The sequence below is a fragment of the Rhea americana genome, unplaced genomic scaffold, assembly GCF_003343005.1.
Source record: "Rhea americana isolate MKP2758 unplaced genomic scaffold, rheAme1 scaffold_7, whole genome shotgun sequence".
NCBI lineage: Eukaryota > Metazoa > Chordata > Aves > Rheiformes > Rheidae > Rhea > Rhea americana.
Window position 1 is genome coordinate 1,422,233 of NW_028186867.1, and position 7,683 is coordinate 1,429,915.

At 38.5% G+C, this 7,683-nt stretch overlaps 1 protein-coding gene across 1 annotated transcript in view; it reads left to right on the plus strand.

Moving 5' to 3' along the window:
- The first annotated feature begins 3,245 nt into the window (after window positions 1-3,245).
- MID1 (midline 1) overlaps window positions 3,246-7,683 on the plus strand; it is a 243,082-nt gene continuing 238,644 nt past the window's right edge. The window contains exon 1 of the mRNA XM_085321588.1: window positions 3,246-3,263. The gene's annotated coding sequence lies outside the window, so the exon portion shown is untranslated. The remainder of the gene's footprint in view (window positions 3,264-7,683) is intronic.

Consider the following 7,683-nt stretch of genomic DNA (forward strand, 5'->3'; position numbering starts at 1 on the left):
TCAGTCTTTTAATAAGAGAAAATATTTCTTATAAACCATCTTCTGAGATAAAGAAAATGAAGCCAGTGAGGCACGCAACTGGAAGTAAAGAGAAACACAGTAGTGCACTGATTAATTACTAAGGTTCTCTCCAGGAGTGTGATTCTTAGCCGTGCTGAACAAAGGTCACTGGGCTTGCAAATAGTTACTATCTAAAAGCTGGAACCAAACCAACTTCAGTGGACTGTTTATATGAATTGTGCAGAGGAAACAAGTTAATGACACATCCGATGAGAGTGTCTATTTAAATGCTGAGCTTTTGCTGAAAACAACTTGGAGCACTGCAACAATGAAAAAATGTGTCATAATTTGCATTAATTTCTAATAAATCTTTTCATTTCTAATATCAGAAATAACATATTTCAGAGATCTACTCAGAGCTGCACTTCAATATATTCAGATTCCAAATGCAGRTTTGAAACTACTAGACCTGTTCCTAAAGAATAGAAGAGACTAGTTACAGGGTAATGAATGTTATCTTTGCATCACTTGCAAATAAGGCATGTGTGACAGCAAAGTGAATGAAAGAAGTCTAGATTACTCTCAGTTTCAAGAATTAACTGGATTATCTTTAGGATTGTATGTCTTTATTAAAAAAGAACTTTACAGAAATAAAAATGATCTGACTATGATGTCTGTTACTTTAAGAAATTGTTGTTGCTCTTTAGTATAGGTATGCAGTGAAAGCATAGATACATTTCTTTCTGGTTTATGATTGAGGAAAATTTAATTGTTTTGCTACAAGTCTATATTTTAAGTAAAGTAACTCTCTTAGATAGGTAGCATATTTAGAATTTCATGAGACTTTTTATATTGGCACCAGTGATCTCATGAAACCACAGTTTGGTGGTCAGGAGCTGAAGCATGAGATTTCGTGCCTGGCTATAACCCCTAAACCCCACAACTGATTGACAATATGATGTTCAGGTCAGTGGTGGAAGTAAATGGGGGTGTCAGGTGTAGAGTATGACAGCTAGTTAAGTTTTTGCCATGAAAACTAGGGGAAATAAAGTACATATGCAGGCACTGACGAGGTAGAAAGAAAATCTTGAACTGAGAGAGTTGTTCTAGGGCAACAAATAAGATGTTATGGACTGGCTAACATAAAAAAGTGCTAGCCTAAGGATGTAAAGTCAGGCACACTTGAAGTAACTTCTGGTTTAGCGTAATGGCCCTCTTAATTGCATTTTTTTTWAAAAACTATTGCAGGTTTCGGGACCTGATTGATTTCAATTGGCTTGCTTCATGTGAAAAACAGATACTCATTCAGGAAACAGTCACCTGTTTACTAGTGGTACAGAAATACATGCTAATGTAGTCCAGTGCAAGTGTTTAATCATAAGAGTATGAACTTGGCAAGGCCGACACACTCTGAAATAGTGAAGCCACAAGTGAGTTATGTGTCCTGAAAGAGTCCCATGAAGACCATTACGCCATGCYGCTGGTCACATATTCCTGCTTCCCTATACATTGTACAGAGAGACTATTTTAGATATATTTATTGAGTGTCTTACAAGTTTTATTGGTGGTGTTTTTCATTTTTCTCCACTTATAAGCCAAGATCCCGCAGTATCATGAGATTGAATGTTTATGCCTCAGGGGAAGAGGAAAATTATAACTTAAGAAGTATTGCAACCATTAGGAACGGCCATTAGGAACAGCTTTTCTGCACAATATGTTATTTGATGATCTTTCAGTCACATATTCCATGGGGATAAGAAAAGCTGAACTCCACTGGAGAGTGCTAATTCTCCACTTTTGGGTGTTACTCTGTTTCTAACCCTTCATAGGTCATTGGGAAGCAGAATTTGTRTCTCTCTCCTGTCCTGGGTAAGAGGCAATACATCTACGGGAAAGAATGAAAGGTGTAGGGGGGGGAGAGGAAAAGGGAAGATATGTTTCTACATCTCAGAGTTCAGTGTATGTGGGTTCTTTGGGATTTGTTTGTTCGTTTTAAATCATTCTCCAAACATTTGATGAAATCTTTTAACCTTTCCCAYTTTCATTTTTTTTTTTACTTCTTTTTTTTTTYCTGCCTTTTCTTCATACCTTTTGCTATCAATCTCCTCGCATATTGACAGTATTGTAGATTGTATAAGGGCGGCTGCAATGAACGGATGAATCTTGACTGAACAGAATAAAGGAGAACGTACATATGTTTTTGCCTTGTAATTAACTGCCCTTTGAAGTTTTCAGATATGTACGTTGTACTTGCAGAAGTGATTTAGTGAGTAGGGACAGGCAAGAGGAGTCAAAGGCTGTCACACATGAAATACGTGTGACATCGCTCTGCAGAGTATGATACATATGTATCAGCTCCCATAGGTGTATGTTCTACATAGCCGCTCTATATATCTCTATTTAGATGAGGGTGTGTCTGTTAATGTRTCATAATCACACTTCCCTGACAAAGACAGGTCTATCACCAGAAGCTTAACTATTACRTAGTATAAAGAAGGAGCTAGAGAAAGAGGAAAACATACTTTTCTTATATTSCTGTTTTCTCTCAATATCAATATTGCAAACTTAGTTTCCTAACCTTTTCGTATAGCATTTGGTATATCGTGGTCTTTACATTTAAACCTTGATGGGATTGGAATTATTTTAAMACTACTAGAATATGTGCATGTGCATAACTTTGTCATCTTGTGTACTTACCTTGCAGTAAAATATCAGATAAGGAAGGTATTCTGACCTTATTGCAAAAACAGTGATTATTTAATGTAATACTAATACAGCCCTCGGGATTATTCTAGCTTTAAGCAATAGTACAGTTCATAAGTGCAAATGTATGCTGCARTGAAGCTGTGTTCTCCCTTCTGAAGCCACTTCACAGGGCTGTGTCAGCAAATGACATGCACTCAGACCCATTTGGTATGTGTGGAGTTAACTAAGTTAAGCTTACTCCCGGTTAGCCTCTTTCACCAGGAATGCAATTTGTGTTTACCTATATAAGGAAACCTGTTTGACGGAGATGAGCGCGGCTGGGTTTTCGCCTGCCCGCGCTAGGGGAGCGAGCCCACACCCTGGCGAGTGGGAGTGCGCGGAGGCTGGACAGAGCTCCCCTTCCCGACTCCAACTCGCGGCAGCTCCCTTCAGCCCGGGAACAGCGGCGTGAGCCGGGCACCCCAGCACCCCCTTGGGAAGGACTACTCCCCCGCTTCTCTTTCTCAACTTTAGGAAAAGAAGAAAAACTGTCAGCAGAGAAAAAAATGGAGAAGCAGGTAGGTCACTCAGATCGTTGGAGCTGGCGGGCAGCAGCGCTCAGCTGCGGAGAGGCTCAGAGTGCTGCTTGTAAGACTTGTTCTTACAGCTGCTGTTCCCTCCTAAAATGGCTTGCATATTTTACAAAGGCTGCAAAGTAAAAGCGAGCCTCTTATGTACAGCAACATCTGTGTGGACAACTACGTTAGCTTATCCATGTGCTTCTAATTTGGATACACCTTTTTTTTAATAGAGAGATTATCAAACTTTCTTATCTCTGATGGAGCACAGATGTGAGCTGAGACTGGAAATAAGGCTAGATGCTTTGGTTAACTGTCTGAATCTCTGTAAATACAAAATATTAAGATCCTAATGTGTCTGGAGAAGTCTGCAATTTTGTAGCATAAAATGTACTTTCTTTTCTTTTTTTCTTTTTCTTTCTTTCTTTTTTTTTTTTTTTTTTTTTTTCACTCCAACGTGTCTGAAAGCAGCTCAGTCAGCACAGCCGGAAGGCAATTGCTGGAATACAGGGAGTTCCTACAGCAATAGGGATTTTTCAGTGAATTAAATAAAGTGCAGGGATCATTCTAGGAAGTGTAAGCAAAACTTGTTCTGCCATGGGGCTTACCCAAGTTCAGAACAAGGATACGTGTTTCCTTGGAAATATTTGCATATTCTGATAACCTTTACTACAGGCTCTAGCTAAATCCTTAAAGAGAGAGAGAGAGAGAGAGAGAGAGAGAGAGAAAGTCTGTTTCTTGGAGATTTTGGTCAGGATATAATGGAAAAAAATTGAAAATAACATTTTAAACAGCTTTCTAGTTTGAAGAACACTGCTGTGCAAAATTAGCAAGCATCAGCTTGCTAATTGCAGAAGTTCATTTAAGTCTTACGCAGTGATGGTATCAAAGATAGTAATGAAAGGATACTTGCAGCTGATCTCTCTGGCAAGTACCTTCTAGGAAAAAAATAAATAAAGTGCAGAGAATTATTCAGAGATAGGTGGAGGTTTTTTTTCAGAATAAATTTGTTTCTCTAGTCTTAGCCACTAAAAAGCATGTGACTGCTTTTCAGAAATTGCTATTGCTAATTATCATTGTGTGCACGTGAATGCCCTGATCACAGGAGTTGTAGCTACATCTTTCCTGGTGGCCAAAGTGGGAAAGTGAACTACATTCATATTGCTGTGAGTTTAGAAGTTTAAAGAGAAGCTGATTATCATAAACCTTCTTCCTTATAAATATTTCAAGTTTTTATGAATGAATGTCTTCTTGAAAGTAATAATATCATATTACCTGGTTAAAAGTCATTCAGAATAAAAGTTTTGTTAATTTCTTGTTAATAGAATATTTGTGTTAATACAGATTCTCATTCATTCATATGTAAGACATTTCTAAACTCATGACTTTTAATGCTTGTAGAGGCATTAATGGGAATTACATGGAAGAGCCAGACTAGTTGCAGTAGAGGATTTTATAGTATCATCAACGTTGCACAGAAAGACCTTCAGTGCTGAAGCTAATGGGTTCCTTGTCTTAAAACACATTTGGTCTTTGTGGACATCACCACAGCAAAGAACTTAGGACTGGTGGACCAGAAACAGGAAGCATAAATTTCACTTGTCTTGCTTTTCATCCTGGTGGGTCTATATTTCACATGCAACCCTTACTATCCTGAATTGAGTGGGAGTGCAGAGCAAAAGTGGTGGTTTTGTTTTTGTTTGCTTTTTCTTAAAGCAGGAATGCTTCTAACTAAATCATAGATTTAAAAGGCAGGAGAAGACAACAGAGAAACATGCTTTCATATTGTCTTATTTCTAGTCTGCCCAGAAAATCATACTGCATCTATCTTTAGTGACTAGCTATGAGGTAATCATTACTGTTCTTCTGGCTTCTCTGGACAAAGTAGAGTGGAAACCCAATTTATAGTCTTCACAGTGTGTACTGGGCTGACATGAGTTTGTTCTGCCTCAAGCTCTAAGTAGCCCTAGCCGAAATCTGTGGCCACATTGGGGTGGTGCTTGTCCTGACTGACCCGAGGCAARTTTTGACAGTGTCTCTCATCCATGGGCACAATGGGCTTTGCGGGCTCTTCTCCCCTTCAGCCRCGATGTGTGCTTTGTGCCCTGCTCTGCCATGTGCCTCACTCGCAGTGGCATGGTGGGACTGGATCTGCTTTGGCATGGTGCTATGGTGACAGTGGTGCATGAGGTTCAGTTGGCTTGGATGACCAAAAACCAAAATCTTCCCTTTCCAAGACATATGACTGGAGGATATATCCCGGGTGAATTTTATCTTATTTACAATGAGAGAAGGATCACAAAGTAGATGCAACAATTTAAAGTATTGGGTAGGCTTCAAATTGCAAAAATAATAATAATAATAAAAAAAATCCAGTAGCTGTGACTATGTTAGACAATGACCCCTCTCTCCTTCCTGAGCTCCTTCCAGCCAGCCTGGTGTCCCTGCCACTGGTCCTCAATCCATGTTAATAGATACTATGTTTCATTCACYGATCAGAAATAAACTTATGTTTACTGCAACCCTGTTTAAAGGCTTATTTTCATTCACTCAAGGGTTCTTTGATATCAGTTTTAATAATAGAGTGGTACTCAGGATGCAGCGATGATGCCATATTGGACTGYGTGTTTTGCAGATGAGCACGCTGGACCTAGGCAAAGGGGCTGAGCCCAACAAATCTGTACATGTACTTATGGTACTATCTCTATTTGTGTATCTGTGAGACAGTACTGAAATGAAACAGAACTACTCAGATTTGACAGTTTGAATTTTAATGCATGACTAAATTGGAATTTTTGTTTGCATGCCAGGGCTGTGAAGTTACAAATTATTTATAGGTATGATAAAGGTTTTGATTACATGGGACAAAATAATTTATTGTCTCTCTGTAGTATTACCAATGGGATAAACTTATGTGAACAGTCACTCATCTATGGCTTTTGCGGGTTGGATGTATTAATTTTTAAAGTAGARAGTGATGTATGTATCTACCATAAAATTTTTGTTTAGAAGTGAAAGAACATGTTGACATTTCCCTCTCTCATTCTGAATATAAACATTTCTGGAAATCATAAATGTTTTTCACATTTAGTTACCTGTTCATCCTACAAACAGAAAATGTTGCTTGTTTGCTTAAGTTAAACAGAACCATCACCTTTTATTTTCACTTCCTGGTTTTTCTTATATTTTGAAGCTGAGTACTCCTGCACATYGGCAAGAGGCAGCTGGGCACATCACTTCCCCCTGCCCCCAAATCTCTTAACACTTGTTTAATAATATTGGGGGGGGGGGGGAAATAGGCTTTCAAAAGTGTAACTAGAGAGCTTGAAATAACAAATGAGCATGCTGTACTGGCTGCACGCTCCCCTTACAGTTTTGTTAAAGGCTTTGCCATTCCATTATGCTATCATTTTCTAGTGTAAGCATTTTATATGGCATGTGTGATTTCATTGCCCTTAAGTGACCTTGGTAAATTCCTTTTTTTCCCCTGAAGCACAAGCCTAATTGAAAATTGCCATGAGCAGTTGCAGAGCTCTAAGCAAGGACTCTATGGCAAAGGGGAGATGGGTGCCCAAAGCCTGGGGGAGAGCGGCTCTTCGGCAGCATGCATTGCATTGCACAAGGTTAAATCTTGGTTATGAATAAGCATAACGAGGAAGTATGAGAAGGGCATCTTAATCTCTTTGCCTGGTACATCTGCTTGGTATTGCTATCCAGAGAGTATGTGATCCACAATATGTATGTGGAGCTGTTTGTTTGTTTTTACTTCTGCATCGCTCTTGTTCCATCCTTGGGTAAGCCTAGTGGACCTTGAAGTTAAAAATACCGTTCSAAATCTGACATGTGTTTTCTGGTCCAGCGTTTTTGTCCTCATTGCACAGTGCCTCGCTTGGCTCTGCTTAACCACTGTATTTCCATACTATGTATGTGTGTGCGCTTTTTTTTTCCCATTAAAAATGTTAATATTAAATCTAATTTTTGGTGCGAGTAATTAAGGGAATGCATAATCACTTGTTGGTATATTTTATGTGGTTCCATGTTTTTATTATTTTAATTTCTTGTTAAACTTATATATTCAACAAGGTACTTAAGAACATACTCGAGGATGAAACTCTTAATGTGTGCAGATGCATGTTTCCCAGAATATCCATATCTGTGATTTTAGCACGTGTTCAAATTCATATGTACCTGAATGCTATGCTAATTTTTGGTAGGAGGTGAGGACACAGAGTATTTGTTGTTTTCATTGTTTTTTATTTTAGTCAAAAATCTTCCACTCTTGAGATCCTGTGCACAGAGACTGGAGGAAAAAAATGGTATTTGCTTATAGTTAGATCAATCAACACTTACAGAATTTTCTATGGAAAAAAAGCCCAACATTTTAGTTTTACAGTTTTTTGGAAAAGTCCTTTGAGGGGTA